Source organism: Ambystoma mexicanum, chromosome 1p (genome assembly GCF_040938575.1).
Source record: "Ambystoma mexicanum isolate Mex_15411 chromosome 1p, UKY_AmexF1_1, whole genome shotgun sequence".
Taxonomy (NCBI): Eukaryota; Metazoa; Chordata; class Amphibia; order Caudata; family Ambystomatidae; genus Ambystoma; species Ambystoma mexicanum.
Genome location: NC_090921.1, coordinates 1,096,444,721 through 1,096,468,109, shown reverse-complemented (window position 1 = coordinate 1,096,468,109; position 23,389 = coordinate 1,096,444,721). Strand labels below are relative to the sequence as shown.

Sequence of the window (23,389 nt, the reverse complement as noted above, 5' to 3'; positions counted from 1 at the left end):
TGATTATGATAGTTCTATTTTTCGCATTCTAATTTGTTTCAAGGACCTGTAAGAATGTAATTGTATTCTCCCATGTTCCCTCCCTCCTTGAAGCGCTTTGAAACACATTGTGTATAGTTGCTATACAAATAAACAATCAATCAATCAATCGTTCAATGTTAGAAGTACCTTAATTGGCTTTTAAACTTTCTTGCTCCTATAAAATTAATTTGCTTGGGCAATATTGGCAATATATCTTAAACATTTCAACAGACGGTTCTGTTATTGGTGTGCGCTTTATAAAATGGTTGAAAAATCACTCTCACCTTTTCTTGCTATGAATTTATTTTGGAATGTTGGCTTGGTGGGTTAACGTGTCAGCTGCAGTGATGTATGTGAAACCTGCTGCTTGATCTCTGCTGCAGGCTCCTAACCCACTGAGCTATTCTAAGAATTTACTGCCATTGAAAGCTTAAAATAAAGCTTCTATGAATGATTTTACAGCTGCTTTTAAAACTAAGACTTTTTTTTCGAAATGTAATTATCACTGCCATCGATTGATTTGGCAAGACAGACAAGTGGATTAATGCACATCGTGATAAAATATGAACAGCTTGATACAGACCTGCTTAACATCCAGCATTGGTCCGGATACTTTGAGTTTTTCCAGACTTTCTCGTGGTAGAGCGAGACCTACAGATTTCTAGTATGCACAGCCATCACAGAGGAGTAAAGCTTGGCTCCCCTACCAGCAATCGAACCTGTGCAGTGCACAGTCACATCGGTCAGTGAGAGGAATGTTCCTATCTCACACATAAAATATGAGCTAAAGTCCATAAGTGGTGCACTGGTCTCAAATCCTAGCTTCATCTTTTAACAAAAGTGTGTGATCCTGGACAAATCAGTGTACCATTCCATCAAATAGAGGAAGATTTAAAATATATATCTATATATATATCTATATATATATATACACACACATATACATTTGGCCCGATGAAATGAATTAAGTGATGATTATGTGTTACAACTGTTGCGTTTTTTCTAGATAGTTAAAAATGTTGGCATGAGTAGCTGTGCATGCTATTATAGCCACCCTTTTTTACTCTGAGAAATGACAATGGCAGAATGTGTTAGCTGCGCACTGCAAATACCAGACTTTCAAAGTGTTTGATTTCAACTGCAGGCAGGTCCGGCTGGACATCAGTGGATCCATTTTTGCCAGAACCAGCTCATCTTTCCATCGTTCATAGGTAAACAAAAAATGCATGGTATACAATGTCCTTGTAGCCTTGCCTAATATTTTCTTATTTTAATAATGGAGATTGCGTTTTAATAAACGAATATAGGCCAATTCATAACATAACTTCTACCATGAGTTTTTTCTCCCCCCCCCCCCTCTTACTATTGTATCCCAGTTCTCGAGTCTATAAAAGGGGCGTATCAAGGGAAGGGGCTTTTGTAATGTGTGTGTGGCTAAAAGTCCGGTCTTTGCTTCAAACAAAGGTGGCAACCCTACACTGGAGGCCTTCACCCAATGGACATAGGAACGGAACACGGGGCAAGCCGCATGCTCCAAGGAATAGACGCATTAATTATCCTGGCACATCGTTTTATGATTGTATGAAACATTATTACAACACAACCTAGCTCCTGCACATAGCACAACAAAAGCACGTATAGTATTGTAAATAGAAAATAATGACTGAAAGGCGCCTTGCACCTGATATGGTCACATGGAACAACTTTCCACCTCTCTCTAACCTTTGTAGCCAATCAGACGAGTGCTCACGAATTACATTGACGTACGAGTACCGGCCATGGTCGCCAAGAGGCGCCAGAGGAGCAGAGTTCACGTAAATTAATAATAGTGGTGGCAGTACCAGCTCTGGCCTATTGGGGGTGTGAGGGGCAAAAAGGGAGCAGGGCACGTGTCTTCCCAGGCCATGAAAACAACAGTCCTGCCACCACTGATAGGACACGTGAGCGGTTTGAATATCGCCCTGCGTTTGGCTGTCGCCGTGGAGACGAGAGGCACAGGTGAGACCCGCCTCCTATTGTTTGGCGAAAGTTCCAGCCTGGTGATGGGGGATTGCGGCTGGGCTTCGGTGGGGGGCGACGGGAGGGGCTTGTTGGCATGAGTGGAAGGAGTGCGGGTAACAGGAAATATCCTAATAAAAAAAATAAACGAGTACAAATAAAGCCCCTCGACAGAAGGACACGGACAGATGTGTGTATTCAAAACAAACAGGTGCATATACCAGTCCTCCATGCCAGAAGGTATGTAGCGACCCGGGTCAGGGTAAGAAACTCGGCGTAGATAGCAGGGCATTTAAGGTGCGTGGCAGGCGTCGTGCGTATTGCAGGACAGTTATGCAGAACAGAGTGCTCAAAGCAGAACAGACCGGGCATAGCAGAATAGGCGCTATGCACACAGCATAATCGATTATGTGTGTAGCAGCTCAACCACCGTGCATTTAGCAGGGCATATAACATTGTGCATGTGGCAGGCAAGACCGGTGGTGTATTGCAAAAGAGGGTGGCAGGGAGTTTATTGGAAGGCGCATTGAGGTGGGGGACACCACAGGACGGTTGCTTCTAGCAGAACATAGTGTCTGGGCATGACATGCGATACTCCCAGAGCGGCCGCATGCACGTTGCAAGGTGCATGCAAGTGGACGCGTGCAACTAACCGCAGTGTGCAGGTTGCACAGCGCCCGCTTCCCTGGCTGGCGCGCAGTAAATGATCCCACGCTGGATTAGGACCCCTCCCCCTCTGACCCAGGGACAGAGGCCAGCCCTGGGAAAGAGCAGCGCAGCCTCCGCCTGCAGCAGCAGCAGCCAGGGACTGGAAACTGGAAGCAGCGGACGTAAATCCCCACCAGCACAACGAGCGCAGCCAGGCGGCAGCGACCGGGGCACTGCCAGCAGGAGCCTGCCAGCTGGGGGAGTGCCCTTCGCTGGGGAGACAGCGGAACTGGACCCGAGAGCGGGGCGCCTGCGGAGCTAGTCAGGTAGAGCCCGCACCCAGCACGGCCCCGGGGCACTGTGCACGCAGGCCGGTGCTGAAACCCCGGAAAGTGCTGCCTGCAAGAAGAACTGAAACCGGGCCCCGTAGGGAGGGCGCTGCGTGCTACCCGGAATTAAAGCCCGCGGCTGCTGACGTCGGGCGCACAGGGATGGCCCCTGCCCCCTAAGCAGGTAAGCAGTGGAGGGGGAGGGGGGAGACCTGTCCCAACCTTTACCACTTTAAATAGAAGGCTGAAGAATAAAGTGAGGCCAGGGCCACGTGGGAACTTTGCATTGGGGGAGGGGGTATCTCTGTAATGCGTTGGCCCCCTTAACAAAGGCCCGCTGCCCCGGGCAACGTTTTTCCAGGTCACAGCAGTGAGGTTTGCGCGACCTCTTCGCCGCCAGCACGAGCCACCGCCGAGGCAGGCGGGCTCTCTCCCTGGTGTGGGTACGCTCGCAACAGCTGCCTGTATTCTTTAAAGTGCGATTGATGACATGAAAATGTTACTATCGTAGCATGTTCGAGCATGATTGGAAAATGGTGGAGCGAACATAACACACCGCGGGGAAGTTTTTAGCCTATCATGTATAATTGCCGTGTTTTTGCAAACGCCTATTTGATGACAAGACTTCACTGAGATGCGAAGTGCACAGGTGGGCAGGAGATGCTAGCCGGAGTAGGACAGCTGGAACAGGAAATGAACCTACACATCCCCTGTAGCAGGTAATGTGCTTTCCAACACCTCATCGTTCCAAGCCGGGGCTCCTGGAGTTTATGCACACTTGATAGCTGTGTGGGAAAGCCGGGGCTTAACAACATAGGTTTCGAAAATGGGGGTCCCCTTGTAATCCGAACCTATCAGTGGAAAGTCGCAGCAACCTTGTATTCATTCATCTCTGCCCCCTGTTTCAGGCCAGGCATAGATGGCCTCTCCCTTCAGGTACGGCCATGCACAGTCCCTTCCAGGCACAGCCAGCCCTCACACACTGCCACCCCATTTCCCACAGTCATACACTATCTAGTCCAAGAGGCATAATTCGCCTCCGCGTGGCCATTCGACCATTTTCCCCGCAGCAGTGCACAGTCCTACACGCTACTTCTCCTCAGCCAGGAACGCCCCCTTACCGGGAACCGGTTACCCCTCCTCCCAGGCAGCCCCTGAAAGTCACCGACTCACTCCCACCACTCTTGCAAGCTTAGAGCAGCATCCCTTCCGCACCCCTTCTGGCACAGCCACCCCTACATAAAACCTCCTCTGCCTTTCAGCACCAGGCCACAGCCGTAGCCTGCTGCAGGCGCCTCCACTACAGCACTAGTCTCCCGACACCACTCCCACAAGTTATGTTATGTTATGTTAACGGTACATATATAGCGCACTGTCACCAACGGAATTGGTCCCCAGGCGCTCCGGTGGATCTGCAAAATGGAAGGTGGGATGGGTTAGCAAGGTGAAGAGGAAGTAGGATAGAGAGATGGGCGGTGTAATGTTGGCAGCCTCAACTCGGCAGACACCGGGCGCCGAGCCCCGATGCGAATATCGGATCGGTATTAGTCCGCGTGTGTTGTTGGTACGGCTTATGTGTTGTTGTAGTGTGGTGAAGTACGTGCAGTTTGTTGTGTGAGAGATGGCTGTGAGAGTTTTGTGAGACAGGCATGCAGGGAGCCTGAGCCCACATCTGTCAGTTAGCCATATTACATCCAGCATGCTAACATTCAAAGTTCTGTTCCAAGTGTAGTACTCGCCAATCCACACAATTCTGTGTGAGTGTGGCACTCGCCAGTCCCCACAATAATTATCTAGATACGCGCAGGCCAATATTCTCAATTCTAAGTGTGGCAAATGCCAACATTCACAATCCTATTTAGATACGGTGCAGGCCAATGTTTTGAACTCTAAGTCTGGCACATGTTAACATCCAAGTTCCTGCTATGTGTGGTAAAAGCTAACGTTCACAATCCCATCCAGATACGGCGCATGTTAATGTTCTCAATTCTAAGTGTGTCATATGCTAACATTCACAATCCTATGTAGACGTGGTGCAGGCTAATGTTCTCAATTCTAAGTCAAAGGAAAAGGGTTCTACCCCCACAGCGACTTGCTCCAGGTACTGGACCCCCACTCCCCCGTACAGCAAATTGCTTCAGTCCGTTTTTGGAACCACAATTGAAGAATTCTACTTCTGACATTCAGCGCTTGGCTGTAGACACCGAATTCGTGTCCAAAAAGTGTTTCATTCGTCTTAAAATAGACTCGATAACTGAGTCAACAACAGCTTTCTTTTTTTTTTTTTTTTTTTTTTATTTGTGTCTGTTCAATTTGAACTTTACAAAAGACGAGAAATTTTTCTAGCGCTGAGAGACAAAAACCAAAGACCCGTGGCTGCACAAGGGTGGGACCGTCAGCCCTCAAATCTCTGCAGAGTGTGTTGCAGTATTTTGATTGATGCTAATAACCAGGAGATTCGATCCCCTCCTATCAGTCTGTTCCAGCAGGTGTCTTCATCCCACCCATATTCCTCTGAGCTAAAGTGCTTTATGTAGGCCGATCTCAGGGCTAGAGTTGCTGGGCATGAGAGCAGTAGGTGCCTGATGGATTCTGTTTTGGTGTTGCACAGACGACATATGTTGGAGTCCGACAGGCCTCGGATGTTTAGAATCTCGTTTGTTTCCAGTAGATTCAGCCTGATTCTCAGCATGTAGTTTCTTGCCCTCCTATTTGGAAATTTTTGGAGGTAATGCATCGGCTCATTTAGTTTAGAAAATGACGGGGGTAGATGGAGAAGAAGTTTGTTTTTGGTGGCTAGGTCTTGGGTCTGGATCCAGTCTAGTTCTTTCAGTTTCTTGTAGACTCTCAGCGGATTTGTGATGAGGTCAGCTTCCGAACACGTCACTGAATCTAGGAGGGACGTATTTTTGTCTTTCCATGTTTTTAGCATTTTGACTTTGCCACTTTGTAGTTCTTTATTCAACAGGCCGAAGATTTGGTCACTGTTGGCCATGATACATTTCCTGAATAGCCTGAGTGAGTTGAGGTTGACTGTTGCTGTGAGTGACAATAAACCTAGCTCCCGACGAATTGCAGCAATGGATGTGGAATTTGGAAGTCCCAAGACTGTTTTCCAGAACCTGCTCTCTAGTTTTTGCCAGGTTCTTTCTGGGATTGTTGGCATAGCCTCGGCTCCATAGGCGATTGAAAGGACGACTTTTTTCTTATAGAAGTCTATTGCCGGGATGCACGAAAATTTACCAAATTTTGAGTCAATCGCCTTGGTTTGGGAAGCTAGTTTCATTAGCTTTTTTTCCAGGGCGATTTGCATTGATGATTCGTTTTTTGAGGAGTCGATCTGGACGCCTAGATATTTGTAGACAGAGACCCTCTCAATCTCTTTTCCCTCAAGGCGCCATTTAAATTTTTCAGAGGATTTGTTTTTCTTCTTTCCTCCTTCCAATATCATTATTTTTGTTTTTTCCTGGTTTATTTTTAAGTTATTTTCAGCTGTGTAGCTCAGGAGGTTAGATAATTGTCTTTGGAGACCAATCTGGGTCTGATCTAGGAGAATTAGGTCGTCTGCATACAACAGGTGGCTTATTTTCGAAGATGCAAGAACTGGTGGAAAGGTGTGTTCCAAATCTACTGATTCCCCATAATCGCCGATGTATGCAAGGAACAGTGCAGGAGCTAGCGGGCATCCCTGTTTTACCCCTCTCCCGATCTGAATTTCGTCGGATAGAGCTCCTCTTTGGGAAAGTCGAACCCTGAGGGAAGTGTCCGTGTGGAGAGCTTTGATTGGTTGTAATATTTCTTGTGGGCAACTCCAGTTCTCCAGTTTTTTCCATAGACGGTGTCTGTCTACAAGGTCAAAAGCCTGTGAGAGATCGATAAAGGCGATGAAGATTCGAGATTTTTTTTCCCAAGCTTTGCTTTTTAGAGTGCTGATCGCCATGATGTTCGCCGTCGTGCCCATGTTTTTCTTGAAGCCCGATTGGTATTTGTCATTGCATGGTGCAGATTCAGCCCACAACTGAAATCGGTTCAGGAGTAAGCTTCCGAAGACTTTTCCTATGCAATCCAACAGGGCAATTGGGCGATAATTTCGGGGCTCAGTAATGTCCCCATTTTTGTAAATGGGGACTATGATAGCTGTTGTCCAGGACGGCGGCAGGGATTTCTGCTCGGAGCATTTCTGAAAGATGGCGGCTAGCAGTGTTGCCCATTCCTGACGATTTTTTTTCAGGTCGATGTTTGAGATCCCGTCCGGACCCGCTGCTCTGGAGGTCTTCAGTTTTTTAATGTGGTTGCAGATTTCTTGTCGGTCGTCCAGACGGGCCCAGGGTGACAGCTGGCCTGTGGTGTCCCGGCACATGGTATGTGCGGGGGCTTGGAAGACCGAAGAGAAGTGCGCGATCCATTTGTGCTCTGGGATGGCGTTAATTGTGGAGTTGTTTATGGAAGGCGCCGTAGATTTCAGCAATGACCAGAATTCTTTAGCTTTGTTGCCATTGATGGCTTTTAGCATGATTTCGGCATCTTGTTGGTATAGTCGGTGACGGTGATCTTTCACCCATGATTTGTAGGTTACGATTGCCGATTTTAGTTTTTCTTTGTTTGACGGGTCGTTACCTAGCTGCCTTTTGAGTTTTCGGAGCTCCCTTCGTTTTGTCACCAGGGTGGAATCGTAGGCATGCTTTGTGCATGCAGCGCCTGGGGCTTTCTGTTTTTCGTTCATCCTATGTTTTAACAGCAGAGGCACATAGTCGAGATTCTTTACGCCCTTTGGTCTTTCTTCCCCGGTGTAGCTTGCCAACAGGGTTTTGACCGCTCGGGTTGTCAAGTTTAGGCGGTTTCCGCGGGCGTTTGATTCTACTTCCATGGAGTAGGGTTCAGGCGCTTTGTGATGGTTTGCCAGGGACATCGTCAGCTGGTTGTGATCGCTGGCTGTGGTCTGTCGGACTTCAAAGTTTTGTACTTTGCTCAGGAGTGTTCTGGATACATAGATGTAGTCTATGGTCGCTTTTAGAGAGCCTTGTTCCCAGGTCGGTATACGGTTTTCATATGGGAAGACGAAGTTCAGGTTTTCGAATTTTCTGGAGGACATCAGGGAGGACCATAGGTGACCTCTTTTCACTGCTGTTGTAGTATGCGAGGATGCGTCCAGTATTCGCACTTCCTTGGAGCATTTGGCATTCAAGTCCCCACAAATGATGATTGAAGAGACCTGTCGTATAGCTTGGATTTCGTCGACCAGGTTTTCCATCATTAAGAGGTAGGCCTGGTGATTGATTGCCGCTGGGTTCCAGTAGGTGTTAATCACCACTATTTGTGATGGACTGGAGGAGGGATTTTCGACCCATTCGAGGAGTACAGCTAGTATTGAGAGGTTTGCTTGGAGGGTAGACTTGAGGGTCAGCCCGATTCCCTGTCGGCAGGCCAAAAGGAGACCTGATGTTGGTCGACCTAGGGCTCCTCTGTTGGCTGGGGCCAAGATTATATCGTAACCGTCCATGGCTGGCTTTTGTCTGAGCCAAGTCTCTTGGAGGCAAATGATGTCGAATGAGGCTAGGTTTGCGTCTCCCGTTGAGGTGAGATGTGTATGACCTCTCGTGTTCCATGAGCAGAAGTGTAGTGAAGAGATGAGGCGGTCGACATTCCGTTTTCCCATGAGTTCGGCAGGCCGACCTGCGAATTGCTATTTCGTCCCATGGGATAGTGCCTTCGGGAGCCAGGCCCATAGCCCCTGTAGTTTCGTGGCTGTTTTTAAAAGGGGAGAGACTCTATCTGTTTTGGCTCCGATGTTCATCCTGTTTCTTTTCGCCATAGACTCGGTATTAGTCAAATTGGGTCGGTCTACTTTTGGCTGTTGATGCTTCGGGGACGTCGCTTCTGTGAACTTTTTCGGCTTGTCGCTCCTGGGGGTGGCATGTTTAATTTCTCGGTGGCTCACGTGTGACTTTGAGGATGCGCCTTCTACTGTTCGGGTGAGTTCTGGAAGTATTCGTGGCTCCGCTTTGTGCTCTTTCCCAGAGGTTTTGTCCTTTCGGCCCGTTTTGCTTTTTAGGTTTGTTTTCTCCCCCCTTTGTGAGTTCTGAGGGTCTCTTTGTACTATATAACCTAGCTCTGCCAGATCGTTTGTGGCATCCGCGATTTGCCTCTTTATGGACTTTGAGGCTGGGAAGATATAGGCTTTCGCTCTTTCATTTGAGTGGTATGGGTCGATAATTTTTAGATCAGAGGACTTTATCTTCCGGAGAGTTGGAATCATACTGAATAGCGTGAGAATCCCTCTTCTATTCAGTATGATGTCGTCGTCGTTTTCCGCGTGTTGCTCGAGCTTGATCGGCCCTTCCCTCGCGGAATCGTGTCTTTTCCGATGTTGTTCAGTCCTTGAAATAAAGTGAGTTCGCAGGTGTTGCCCCCTTTTTTCGGTTTTTCTTGGCTCCAGGTATGTGTCTTCTTTATACTTTTGCAGGGAGTCCTTGGTGCGTCGCGTTCGCTGGGGGCTGTGTTGGACGCTAGAAGCTGGCTTTTTGCAAGTTTGTCCTTCAAGTACTGTTGGATAGGTGAACGACACTACTCTGGAGCTCCTGGGGCTGCGAGTGGAGGCAGATTTCCGACAATGGAGGATTTTCCTACGTTCTTCCAAAGTGGTGAAGTTGTATGGTGAGTCCTCTTCTGACGATTCCTTTAGGTTTTCTTTTTTTGCATTTTGATCCACTTTAGGTGGGGGGGTCTGCGAGTTTAGTGGCTGAGTGGTTTTCTCGTTTTTGTCAGGTGGTGAATTTTCGGTGTCTTCAAGGTGTTGAGAGATATTCATCAGGACCTCGTCTACTAGGAAGTCCTCTGATGTTCTGGGGGAAGCGTTTGATGTTTGTTGGTTTGCGGCCAGACTCCGAGCCAGAGGTCTTTCTTTCTCTTTCTTTTTTGTTGGCCGTGGACTTTGTAGCTTTGCTGAGTTTGGATGTTGACTTTCAGGTTTTCCCCCCGGGGGGTGTTTTTCTGATCTCTTGCTAGAAAACAAGGGAAACGAGGGTTCTATCGCCCTCACTGTATGCTTTGATGCGAGCGAAGCGTTTGCTATTTCATCTGTGATAATAATCACGTCATGTGGGTCTGGGGTTGGTAAGCCAAAGTCCGATAGCTTGTTGGAGACTATGCTGGAGGGAGAAATTGATTGATGTGTTGGGGAGCTTTGGCCTCCCTGTTTGTCCCCTGCGGAGGATGAAGTGGAAAGGTTTGCCGACTCTTTTTGGCCTTTTTCCATGACCCGCTTTAGGGTTTTGAATTTGTCGTCTAGGGCTGTGATGTATCCCTCCAGAAAAGTTAGTTTCGTGAGCATTGTGGCTTGAATCGATGTGTTGTCTTTCAGGTTTTCGTTGATTCCTTCATATAGTTTGGTGAACGGGTTCATTGCAATGGTAACTGCTGACATTATTGAAAGTAGGTCTTTCTTGTGTTGCGTTGCCGGCTCCATTGGCGAAGCCTGGGGTTGAAGGCGCTGTTTTGGAGCTGGCGAGAATGAGTTAGACTCGTTTAGGATCCGTCTAACTACAGGCGACGGAGGTAGATCCAGTGGGCCACCACTGAGTCGTCCTGGTAGGTGTAGTTTTGGTGGTGGGGCGACTGAAGCCTCGTCCTGCCGTGTGCCGAACGGCCGTTCCTTGTTTTGACTGGGCACGTCTGCCTTATTTGAGGAAGATTCAGACTTATGATTGGTTTGCGGGGGGATTGGTCTCTGTGTTTCAATGGTTTGAACTTGGGTTGACTGTGGCCCTGTCTGCCCCTGTCGTCCTGGTAGGTGTAGTTTTGGTGGTGGGGCGACTGAAGCCTCGTCCTGCCGTGTGCCGAACGGCCGTTCCTTGTTTTGACTGGGCACGTCTGCCTTATTTGAGGAAGATTCAGACTTATGATTGGTTTGCGGGGGGATTGGTCTCTGTGTTTCAATGGTTTGAACTTGGGTTGACTGTGGCCCTGTCTGCTCCGGAGGTTCAGCGGAAGTGTTTGGGTTCTGTAGGGTTGGTTGTGGGGAGTCTTTACTGACTGGTTGTGAAGTTTTGGTATTGACCATAGCCGAGTTTTTCCTGGGTAATGCTGTTTGCTTCGTGCCAACTAGTTTTTCTGAGAGTACGATAGCTTGATTGGATTCTGCAATTTGTTTCGGCGTATTTTCCCTGTTTAATGTGGTTTGGGACCCCGATGCTCGAGATGGCGTTGGGTCGGTTTGCTTTACTGATTTTCTCTGTGGGACCTGTTTCAAAGGCGAGGCAGAATGTATGTCGTTTGCAGAGATTTCATGTTGGACACACGGGTTTGGCGGTGGGGTTATTTTCCTCGCTTTTTCTGGGGGTTGGCACGTTTTTATTGCCTCCAGTATTTCCTCATCGGTGAGGTCAGCTTGCCTGGAGTGAGGCTCTGGCGCGAAAGCATGAAAAAAATCGGTTACGAGGGTGACGACCGATGTTTTTGTTGATTTCGAGCCCTTGGGTTTTTTTTTCGCTTGAACATTTTTTTGTTTTTTTGACAACTGTGGCCTGGTTGCGCTTTTTTGTGTTTTGTTTGTAGATTTTGGAGGAGCTTTTTTCCTGTTGAGTCTTGAGGATTCTGTGTCGGGGGACTCCGCCTCTTTCCTGGGGCGTTTTTTTTTGTTATTCAACGCTGCCATCGATGATGGCAGTGTTGGCGTGGACTTTTCCAGGCCAAAGGCCTGGTCTTCGTTTCCTGTGGTTCCTGAAGCTCTGTGCTCGTCTGTTAAGTGACGAGGAGAAAGTATTATTGGCTTGCTGGAGTGCACTTGCGCTTCAGTTTGGAGTAGCGCGTTAGTATCTTGGTTTTCCTTGGACGGATCAGCGTTTCTTTCGAGGCCTTTATGCTCTACTGGGAGATCTATTTGGCCATTTTGTGGCTGGCGAGTTGGTTGCGGGTTTTCCTCGATGGGGGGTGTGGTCTTGGGGCGGTCAAGCCCTTCCCATTGTTTACCGCGTCCTACCGGGGGATGAGCGATGGGACCTGGCTCCTTCCTCGGAAAGGCCCGCGGATGCGCAGCCTCTTTCTGGGCCATTTCCGGAAGGGTCGATGTCGAGGGAGCAGAGCTTCGTTCTCCCTCCAGGCTGGCTCTCGGCGTCTGATCCGTGCTATCTGCTAGTACCTGCCTCTCCCCCCGCTCACGGTCCTCGATCCTCCCTCCGGAGGTCATCGGGTCTCGGAGCTGTGGGGGTAGGGGCTGCAGGCGAGGGTGCGCTGGCCGGGTGTTGGTGGAGGCCATGGCCAGAGCAGGGAGTCGTTGGCGCGGGCGCCGGAGCGCCGGTGAGACGCCTTCAAAGACCGGGCTCGATGGGTCCGGCGCTGGAGACACGGTCTCGGGTGTCTGCTGAAGTTGGTCCTCTGCTTCCTCTGGGTTTGCTTTTTGGTAAGTTATTTCAGGTTTTGGTATGGTTGGTCCAGGTTTTTCAGGATGGTCCTGTTTTAGGCGGACGTTTGCCGTTGTTGCTGTTGGGGTTTTTAAGTCTTTGTGACGTGTCCCCAGCGGGTGGTGCGGTTGTCCCCTGCGATATTGAAGGCTTTTTTCAACGGCGGAGCGTGGGCATGCGCTTCGGAGCTGGCGACCCTCCTGTGAATCTTGTAGATCCATGGGATCGCGGTCCGTGGCTGTGTCTATGTCAATGGGGGTGAAGTCTGCTGATAGTGCAGCCATTTCTGTTGTTTCAGACGTGCACAGACTGCCACAGACTGCAACTCTACAGCCAACTCCGCGGCCGCTCCGCGGCTAGATGGGGGTTTTATGGTTCCTCCCACGTGTAGAGGTTGACACAGTAGAGAGACTCCTGTCTCTGACGAAAGGGTTGGAGTGACTGCCACAGACTGCAACTCTACAGCCAACTCCGCGGCCGCTCCGCGGCTAGATGGGGGTTTTATGGTTCCTCCCACGTGTAGAGGTTGACACAGTAGAGAGACTCCTGTCTCTGACGAAAGGGTTGGAGTGACTGCCACAGACTGCAACTCTACAGCCAACTCCGCGGCCGCTCCGCGGCTAGATGGGGGTTTTATGGTTCCTCCCACGTGTAGAGGTTGACACAGTAGAGAGACTCCTGTCTCTGACGAAAGGGTTGGAGTGACTGCCACAGACTGCAACTCTACAGCCAACTCCGCGGCCGCTCCGCGGCTAGATGGGGGTTTTATGGTTCCTCCCACGTGTAGAGGTTGACACAGTAGAGAGACTCCTGTCTCTGACGAAAGGGTTGGAGTGACTGCCACAGACTGCAACTCTACAGCCAACTCCGAGCTTTCAAAGGAACTCGCTGTTTGCTCAGTGCCAGCAGGCTATGCCCCATTATAGGAGCTTGCGATGCGTTGATGGTCCAGTATAGGAGCTTTGGAAACTGGGGCCCTTCATACATGGCCGCATTACTGGGGTTTGGGGAACAGTGGCCCTTAATGGCCATATTACAGAAGGTAACGGGGACAGTTGATCTGAGGGGCCACTGTGCAGGAGCAGTTTCCCACAGAAAATAGGAGCCGAGGAGGGCCACGGTTCAGGAGTTGAGGTGCCCTCCAGGTCCGCGGTGTAGAAGCAGACGGGCCCATCGGCGTAGTTGCATAGGAGCTGAGAGGTCCCCGTGGGCTTAAGTTGCCAGGGTAGGGTAACTCTTCCGTACCGAAGACGTCATTCGCAGTACAGTGGCAGGTCCGCCGCCGAGGGCCACAATACAGGAGTTGTGGTTCCCTTCGTTTTGCAGTAAATGAGCTGGGCAGCCCTCGGGAGTGAAGGGGACCTTTAAAATGACAGAACAGGAAGTAGTCCTCGTGGCGTACAATACCGACCAAAACAGCTGTGGTTGAATCACTCACTGCACACCGTGTTGAGGAGACTGGCCTCTGGGGGTCGCAGACATTCTGTTTAATCTGCTGCAAGTGGACATGCAAGTGGAAACTTGTAAAAAAAAAAGCCACACTTGATAATTAACATAATATTAAAATATGCCTGTGCTGTCTGCCTCTGCGAATATCTGGAAGTAGTTTAGGGTCCTGTGGTGTCGGCAGTTGGGGTGGTTACTCCTGAGTCTTTGGCAGGGCTGGGTGGAATTAGTCACATTTTGGGTGCACCCTGCTTAACCTTTCACCCTTCTTAGGGCGGTCAAACGAGTTGGATTATATTATGTCACATATATATTATCACATATTATGTGAGGGTTGCTTGAAAGTCGGGTGCCTATGATGGGGCAGTAGAAGTGTCTGTTATATATCGGGTGGGCCTGCAGTGCTTTAAATGGGCCGGTCCTAACCGGCCTTCAGTACCGGCCCTTCTTATTTTTGGTCGAATTGAGGAGAGTACCGGTACTCAGTATTGAAAATGTCTCATATTTCCTAGTCCCACACATGTCAGCTCTCCAAACCCTTCCCAGTTCTGGGTCCCCACCTTTTCCTGTGAAATGTCAAAGTGAGTTTATAGTGACATTTTCGAACGTCACATTTTCGAAATGCCATTTTTTCGACACCAAAAGGCCTGGAAAAAAATGTCGATTGTTTTTTTTGTATTTTATTTTTTAAATGGGGAGGGGGGTTCCCACCCCAACCCTCCCGAACACTCTGTTTTTTTTACTAACGAAACAAAAATAAAACAAAATGAAAAAAAAATTCAGAATTTTTTTCCTGCATTTTTGTTTCGAAAAAATGGCATTTCGAAATGTGTTTTCGAAAATTTAACTGGATACCGTCAAAGTGCATGGAAGCACAGCTGCTCCCCTTGATGTTTTGCTTTGTGTAAACAAAGCATTACAATAAGCACGTTTAGAGACTGATGGAACACCGGTGGGAGGTGGGCAGGTAGACGGGTAAAGGGCTATTGTCCATTAAAAAGTGTGAGCGATAGATAATACTTGCGAGGGGAGCATACTTGTGCTTGATATATGTTGTGGCATTTATAACGCGCATATACACAAGTGTTTCAAGGCGCGACGAGTCAAGGGAGGGGGAACAGGGAGAAAGACAAAGACAACAATCCTAATAAGCCAGGTGTCATTCAGATCGCGCACGTGCATGGGAAGGGGCAATTGGGAGGGGACAGTGCAGGACATGGGGTAGTAGAATAAATAAAAATAGGAAAAGGTACGGCCAGCTGGTGGCAAGTGCAAAGGTTAGTGCAGACATCGGGTGTCAAGTGCTGAAGTGGGACTGAAGGGATACAGAAAAACAGTCCTGTGGTTGCCAGGAAGGCAGTACAGGTTGTGCGACTGGTGGGGGAGGGGACCTGGGCTCGAGATTACAGGTAGCCAGTACAGTTTCAGCCAGGAGCTGTGTGAAACAGACTCTAGCAGATGACATTGCATTGCTTTGCCTTTTCTTTCACTGCTAAAACAGTTTTAAAAACTCGCACACTTTTTTAGAGTTTGATTATGATCTGCTGGTCAGAATGGGTAAAATAACCCTGAATGCCTGTTGCTAAAGCCTTGTATGCAGTGCTAGGTTAGTTATGGTCTTACAGAAATGCATCCGAAACTCCACAAATTAGATAAAACTATTATGCAAACTTTTCAAACCCAAACCTTAACAAACACTTATATTAACTATAGACGCGAAGATATGTGGACTAGAACACAAATCATAGACTAGGCCCAAATCCTGGTTCCACCACTTAAGCGGTGAGTGTGATCATGGGCACATCATTTGATTTCACTGTGCCTTACCTGCAGAAATTGGCGCGAGTAAAAATATTCCCTAAGAATGGGCAGATTTAGGGGGTGGTTTTCCAGTCTCCAAGAGTGGTAACGAATTGTAAAAACCACGTGTGAAAGATGTAATCATAGTTTTTTTACCTCATTTCCCATTCCAGGGGATTTTCACGGTTTTGACTGGTTCATCTGGGGTCCCAGAACGACACTAACGTGCCCACAACCCCACCCACTCCTCTTTAAAAAAAAAAAAGAATGCTTATTCACCAGTATTCGATTCTGAAGATGGCAGATATGCATTAGTTTCCTATGGAACACTTCAGCTTTTAGCAACTGGTAAAAGCTGGTGAATTCCATAGCAGTTAATGTAAATGCCTAATGCTATGCACAAACACGACAGGGTGCATGTACGATTGCACTACGAAGTTCAAAGATAGGACTAAAACTCAGGTTCTCCTGATTTTCCATGCATTTGTGCTTCATGGTTCCAAAAATCAAAATTGCATGGGGGGGACTAAGACTCCAGTCTTAGGGTGAGAGACCCTCTTTCTCTCTGGAAATCAATTACCGTCTTCCGAACCAAAGAGTAGGCGTGGTATTGCCCTCAGTAAAGTCTGCAGAGCAGCTCGTTCGAACAATCCAGCTTGAAGCTAAGCTATACACCTATCTGCTCATGGTTCCCTTTATGCAGCGACCCTGTGTCCCTCAGCAGGTTTCATTGGGGATTGTCAGAGTTTAGCAGCGCATTTTCCTTTAGCACCCTGAAGTCATCGTTTTTTAAATATTATTATTTTCATTTATACCTCTCCTTTCCTTCAAAGCCATAAAACATTTAAGCATCACAATACCGGTGCCAAAACAGGGCAAAAATCAGTCTGTGATGGATAGGTGTCTTTGAGAGATGATTTCGTAAGGCTGACAGAATCAAACTTCATGCAAATGACTTAAAAGTACGCCATTATACTGAGCTTTTGTTTGGAACCACTGATTGCAATGTTTCAGTGTGTCAGGCTCCCATGGCCTAACCATAGAAAAAAGGGACTCGCTCAGAGTGAAAGAGAGGGTGCACATGTAATTGGAGAAAGGGAAAGTGAGGAGAGAGGCACATGAAAAGGGATACAATTAGTGAGACACAACGAGCAAGACACACATCAAAAGTGAAACAAATAGATACAGTTTACATCTAATAGAAATGGGTTATGTAGACCTGGCAGGGTCCAAAGACGAGCAATTTTTGGTCTGAGCCCTGGCCCACTTAAAGCTCAGGTTAGTGAGGCGCTGCACTTCTTTTTTTCCATTTAAAACACTGTGTGTCTGGTTCATATTTCATCCTCTGGAAGGAATTCTGTGAGCTTATTTCAAAGGGATTATATTTAAACACAGAAACTGCGAATCTAGCTGGTGCATGCAAAAGACTAACAGGACAAAGAAAGTTATTTTTCCGGTGCGTCTGATCCTGACTCAGCCTTTCATCCTTCTCGTTGTGGTCTAGTGCACAGCAGAATTATGTAATATTAAATATGGAGATACTCTAACAGGGTAGGGCCTCCCAGAAGCCATTAGTGTTGGGAAAGAATTTGCACACTTTTTGTAACCAATTATCCTTCTCACTGCAGGGGGTATGATCCTGTGTTTGAGCCAATTCCTCTAAGGTTTTGTGCAGGGATGGCTCAGGGCTGACTTTTACTGGAACAATGTACTTATTTTTTACTAAATTCCCACTGTCAACTCGGTAGTGGTGTCTGCGAGGTTGTTGCCACAGCTAATTCTATTATTCGGGGGCTGATGTGCAGCGCACTTAATTATGTGTTTTCCAGGAGAATAAAAGCGTCTAAGTGTGCTTACACATACTGATTACTTTTAATAGGCGGACCTTCGGACGTTAAGAATCCCCTTTGGCCCCTAAAAGGACCAAAGTAGTGGGCTACCCCAAAGGGATATCTGGATTATATAGTCTAGTAAGTAACTGTGTGCTACCACAACGTTGAACAGTATTATAAGTAGGAGGCAGACTGGCATCCAAGCAAATTGTAGGATTTATCTGAAAACCTACATATATACTTATAAGTCCGGGACCCTGAAAGTTTATCTGTCAGGTGGGCCCTATGCATACAGCAATTCTCACCACAAATTGCTTGCCAGCAGAAATATAAGAGTGCAAGAAGCAAAGGTTTTGTTCATGGGGTAGGATTTTGTGGTAATGTGCCTCCTGTACATCACGCCATGTTTAGCTGTCAGTGGGATGACTGTGGATTGTGATGGCGTCATTGGAATATTGGTGTTGTTTGATGGATGATGTATTTGTGTGACAGTTAGAGTGACCTGATCTGGTGTGTGGATGGGCCATTGTTTTTCTTGTGCTACACTAGAACATATGGTGTACATCTGAGCACAAATATGCATATTGATTTACCTGGTTTCCTGCAATTTGTTTGGAGGAAGAACCCCCTCCTTAGTTACTTCACTGGTGACGAGGTTGATTGCAGGTGCTGCTGCGGGGGAGCAGCAGAAGAAGGCACAGGCACTGCCCACAAAAAGTTCCCTTCCACTGGGTTGGGTGCCTGGCAGTCTGGGCGGTGCAAGGAGGTACTGTCTGGCGGGTTGTCCTGACAGTTGCCCCGAACACAGCTCATAGACTGAGTAGTACTGTGCCTTCAGTCCTGAAGGTAGGATTTGGCTGCTACAGAGTGTGGAGTGCTGCGACAGCATAGTGCCTGCAGTCAGGCGGGAGCAAGCAGCGTCTCCCTTCCCAGAGTGGTGAGTGAATTCTGCAGCTAGGTGGCGCAGGTAGAGTTGTCCCCTGCAGACATAGCATTTTAGGATTGGGTGCCCACTGAAGAAGGGGAGACATCCTGGGGAGCTGTTGGCCGGGTGGCAAAGCAATGAGGTCCAGAGAACCCAAGGTGCCGATTTGAGGCTGCAGGGAGCATATTGTTGGGCTGAGTAGTCACGACGGGCAAAATTGTTTCTTGGTCAAATGCCGGAGGACAAATGGTGACATCACCAATGCTGCGAGGAGCGTCGTGGCCTGGTTGGCTGGAATGTAGCATCAGGTTGGAACGCAGCATGCGCTCCACAGAGGTTCCTGCTGCCTGGGAACTTGTTTGTGGCCTGCAGAGTATGGCAGGGCCTGGTAGCGGAGAGGAGGATGATGAGAATGGAAGGGGCGTTAAGAGGCAGCAGTCAGCTGTTTCAAGTACAGAGTATGGCCCGGGACATGATCTGAAGAGGCGCTGTGTCGCCGGTGCGTCCCTGGACATGGGGAGCTTTTCCATCTGTACCATGGCTGTACAGCGGAGGGAAGAGTTTTATGAAATGTGCAGCCGTTTCATAAACAAGTTAAGAGAATTGGACCCAGACTTATGGAGGCTTTATGTTTGGCTCAGAGCCCTCCCTTTGTGTGAATATTGAAGGAGTTTAGGCATCTGTGGGAGGCCAGTAATGATTGCTGTTGCTGTTGTGGCCTCTGGGGTAGCGTTTTTAAGGGGTTTAGTTATGGGCTGTGTGGTTGTGGCCTGTGGTTGCCCATAACAGGGGTTTTCCTATTGCGTCATAAACTTTGTAGTTTTCCTTCCAGAACGGGCACATTCTGGGCATGTGGGTTCGGGGGTTCACTCGTTTTGTTGCACTTCCCAATTATTTGGTGTAACTATGTATTTGACCGTGGGAATTGTTTGGTGATTGACTATGTTTTCCTTTCAGGAGGGGCATTTGTAGACATGGGGGACATTTGCCTTTTTGGATGTGCAGGTGTTTTAGGAACATGCAGAAAGTTCATAATTTTGTTTGCATATTGTGCATTTCAAAGTGTTCCTGCATCCATGCTATTTGTTCATTTACCGTTTGTTTTTGTGAGTGTGATGATGCTGTTTTCTCTGTTTCTGAAGTCGGTCGTGAATGGAGGAGATTGGGACTGTGTGGCTGTTGCTTACAGTCATGGCCATGTCTTGTGCATGGCAGTGTTGTGGAGTGGGTGACTAGAGGCGTCTTTGACTGTCGGTTACAGTCGTGACCATGTGAGGTGCATGGCGGTGATGTGGAGTGGGTGAGTTGTGGAGAATTGACTGGACGGCATTGGGTTGTCTGTGTTGCAGTGGTTGGTTAGCTGTTGTGTGCTGTGCAGGCTGCTCGGTTTTCCAATGTGTTTGTATTTCAACATCTTCAGTTGACCCGTGGTAGGCTTAGGGTGTTGTTTTGTGCCAGAAATGTTCTGGTTGCGGCGTGAGAGGATGTTCGATTGGTTTCTCACCTTCTTGTGTTTTTTGCTGATATGTATGGTGTGTTGCTGGTAATGCGGCAGCAATTTGCTGCAGTTGTGTATTTGGGCAGTGTGCCCTGTCTCCACATTATCTTGGGGAGCGTGCTTTATGCCACCTCTAGTGTTCTACTTTTGTGTGTGTTGTGGTGAACGAACAGGGGAGGTGTTGTAGTGTGCCTACTGTTACATTATGCTGACGGTTACTGTTATATTATGCTGATGGTGTTTGTGACGAATCAACAGGGGGCGAAGTGCAGTAATGTGCCTCCTTCACATTATATCATGTTTGGCGGTCAGTGGGATGTGATGGTGTCATTGGAATGTTGGTGTTGTTTGAAGGATGATGTATGACTGTGACAGTTAGAGTGACCTGAGTTGGTGTGTGGATGGGCCAGTGTTTTCCTGTGCTACACTAGGACTCGTGGTGTACATCTGAGCAAAAATAAACATATCGACTTCCTGGTTTCCTGCCTGGTGTTTGGAGGAAGAACCCTCATATTGGTTACTTCAGATTTCTCACGGGCAGGACTTTTTTATGACTACTCGGGAATTCGATTCTCTGCCTCGGGGGCGTGGCTCGCTCAAGAGATTACGGCTGCTGCTACCCGAGGCCGAGGTTCTGGAGGCGTTTGTTTTACTGATGCAGAGAAGGGGGCGGGGGTGGGGGCGTTGCCGCCGTTAACGATGTGCTCACTGTTTTTTATGCCAAGGCCAAGGCTGCTGCCATCTGTAGGCTGAGATCTTGTGATGCGCTCTCTATTTTAGTGGCATGCGAGGAAAGTTCATTTTTCTGCCATGTGCTACCTGGGGCACGCCTCTAGAGGCCCTAAATGAGGAACCCAGAGCTGTGGCAATCCAAGGTGGGGGCGACGCTCTGGGCATTACTTTTCTGGGTTGGCCTAAAGTTAGCCCCTTCTCTTGGCTTTTATTTTTGGACTTTGACTGTTGCTTGGCATGTATGCAGCTAGTAGTTTTCCTTGGTTTGCATCTAATAAACATGGTCTGATAATTGCCTGCGAGAATTCTGGCGTGGCTCCAGGGTTCATAGGAGAGCATCTATTGGGATTATTAAAGATCATTATTGGGAGGCCTGTAGCCATGGAATGCAGGATAGGGTGGCATTAAGTACCGCCAACCGGCGCTATTCTGATTACAAACTGGCTGGTTCTTCTCAGTAGTAGTTAAATGGATAACTGTCCAGCTACCGATTAAGAGTGTGAAGGCCAAATTGGGCACGAATGTCCACGTTTTCAGCAAGTGCTACTGTGAGAGTGGAGAAAGTGAGACTTCTGCATTTTTCTGTAGTTGGTACTTGTGCCTGGAGCATGGGGTAGTATTAGTGCAAGAGGGTCTTATACTACTGTTGGGGTCTGTGGACCGGTTAGCTGTCTTTGTGACATCTGAGTTTATAACTAGAGCTTGGCAGCAGAGAAGAATGTCTCTATCTAGATAGTGGGCCTCATCAGTAGTTGGGCGGTATCCCGAGCGGGATACCGCCCAACTTTATTCGCTTGCGTGAGCGCCCACCTGTCCGGTGGTATCATTGCGCCACAAATTGCTATTTTTCCGGTGTGTTTAACACGGCAAACTCTAGATTAGGCAGAGTGGTAAATGTAGTGGTAACACCATTACTGTCACATTTAAGGGCTACCACCCAACTCGTGATCAGGTCCAGTGTCCCTTCGCCCCTCTTGATAGAATCATTTTAAAGTAGTATTTAATGCACTGAATGAAGTAAGGCCGCACTGGACGGCGGCTTCTGCATTTTCTACTCTTGTTAGGGTCTTAGACTTTACGTGTTTACACTGGCTTTGGGTTTAGCATGAATTGATTGTACTTATTTTAATTAATGTACATGTATGTTGCATAATGCCCATGGTGTATATCCAGTTAATGTGTTTTTGGTTCCCAGGAAACATTCACAATGTCAGTATAGAAAATACAATATAAAAACAAAAGACATTCAGAATTAGTGATTTATATTAATACATTCCATAAAACCGTAGTAAAATGTCAACAGATAGCATTATCCAATCACATACATTTTACATATTTTCGTTAAAGTGCATTATGCTATTCCAAAATTCAATTTTACCGATCATCAAGGAAATGTGTACTACACTGAATACACAGATTATCGCTAGCTAGCATTCACTTACCCAGGGACCGAAATTGAGATTGGATAAGCGGGAGCTTAAAACTAGCTCCTGGGTATTGGGCACTAACCAGTGACAGGAGCTACCACAGGAGGACCAGGAGCTAGTGCATGGGCGTTCTGCAAATCTAACTTCCACATAAGATGCAAACTTTTCATTTTGCTCGTTATTCATGACCCAACAGGCTTTAAATGTTGTTAAAATATGTCTTAATGTTTATTGGTAGCAGTTATCTACTAGGCAGCAAGCAAGGAGCTAAATAGCTCCCAGCTCCCCTCAATTTCGAGCCCTGCTTACCCCTTACAAAGCGACCAAAAAGCTGCATCCTTTCTATCCGTTATGCTGTAATTGGACGGGCATTGTAAATAAAGATGTTTAATTTGTATTCCCTTATTACACCACCTACAATATCTCAGCGATCTAAAAACGCCAGTTCTTGCACACTCGGCCATATTAGTATTCATCTTATGTAGACGAAGATACGAATTTGGCCTGAATTACAGTCCAGGAACCTGTAGTCATAGGGCTAGATAGTGTTGGAAAATGTACTCTCTCATCGTCTACAAGCATTTCAAGTAATAATAGTCAGTGCTTTAAGTGGGCCGGGGCCTGCCGGGGCCGGGCCCCGGCAGTCTCCAGAAAGTGGGGCTGAGCCGGGGCCCAGCCGGGGCCCCCGTCCCACACAACATTGCGGGATGCATTATCCCGCCGCGGCCGCAGCCGCGACGGGAGATGCGCCCGTCATTATGTTGGCCAAGCTGACAGAAGTGCCAGCCAGCCACAGCGACGCTGAGGCTGGCGGCACTTCTGTCAGTTAGTGTAACTCCCTCTGATGACCCCTCATCAGGGTCATCAGAGGAAGTTACTGTCCCTTTGTTTTCCCTCCCCAGGTCACTGACCCCCGCGGGCTCCGTGATCTAATATGCAGATTAAATCATGGAGCCCGCGGGTTCGCAGAGGGTGAAAGACACCTCGGGCTCAGTGATAGCAGATAGATCACAGAGCCCGAGGTGCCTTTCTCCGTCGGCAAAGCTTTATAAAAGATGCCTTGAACTGTGTACGTTTCAAGCCATCTTTTATAAAGGTAGAAATATTTCTATGTTTATAAAAGACGGCTTGAAACGTGCACAATTAAAGGCATCTTTTATAAAGCTTTGTCGACGGACAAAGCCACCTTGCGGTTTGTTTTGTCCGTCATGCCTTGAATTGTTTACGTGTCAAGCCATCTTTTAGAAACATAGAAACATGTTACAAATATCTATGTTTATAAAAGGTGGCTTGAAACGTACACAAACCATAGTAAGGTAAGCACAAGTGTGCATA

At 47.8% G+C, this 23,389-nt stretch overlaps 1 protein-coding gene across 3 annotated transcripts in view; it reads left to right on the top strand.

Moving 5' to 3' along the window:
• Positions 1-1,890: 1,890 nt before the first annotated feature.
• IGSF9 (immunoglobulin superfamily member 9) overlaps positions 1,891-23,389 on the top strand; it is a 665,024-nt gene continuing 643,525 nt past the window's right edge. For 2 of the 3 annotated variants that reach the window (XM_069604697.1, XM_069604695.1), the window contains exon 1: positions 2,488-3,180. The gene's annotated coding sequence lies outside the window, so the exon portion shown is untranslated. Of the gene's footprint in view, positions 2,020-2,487; positions 3,181-23,389 lie in introns of those variants that run through there. The other variant, XM_069604696.1, reaches the window with a different exon arrangement.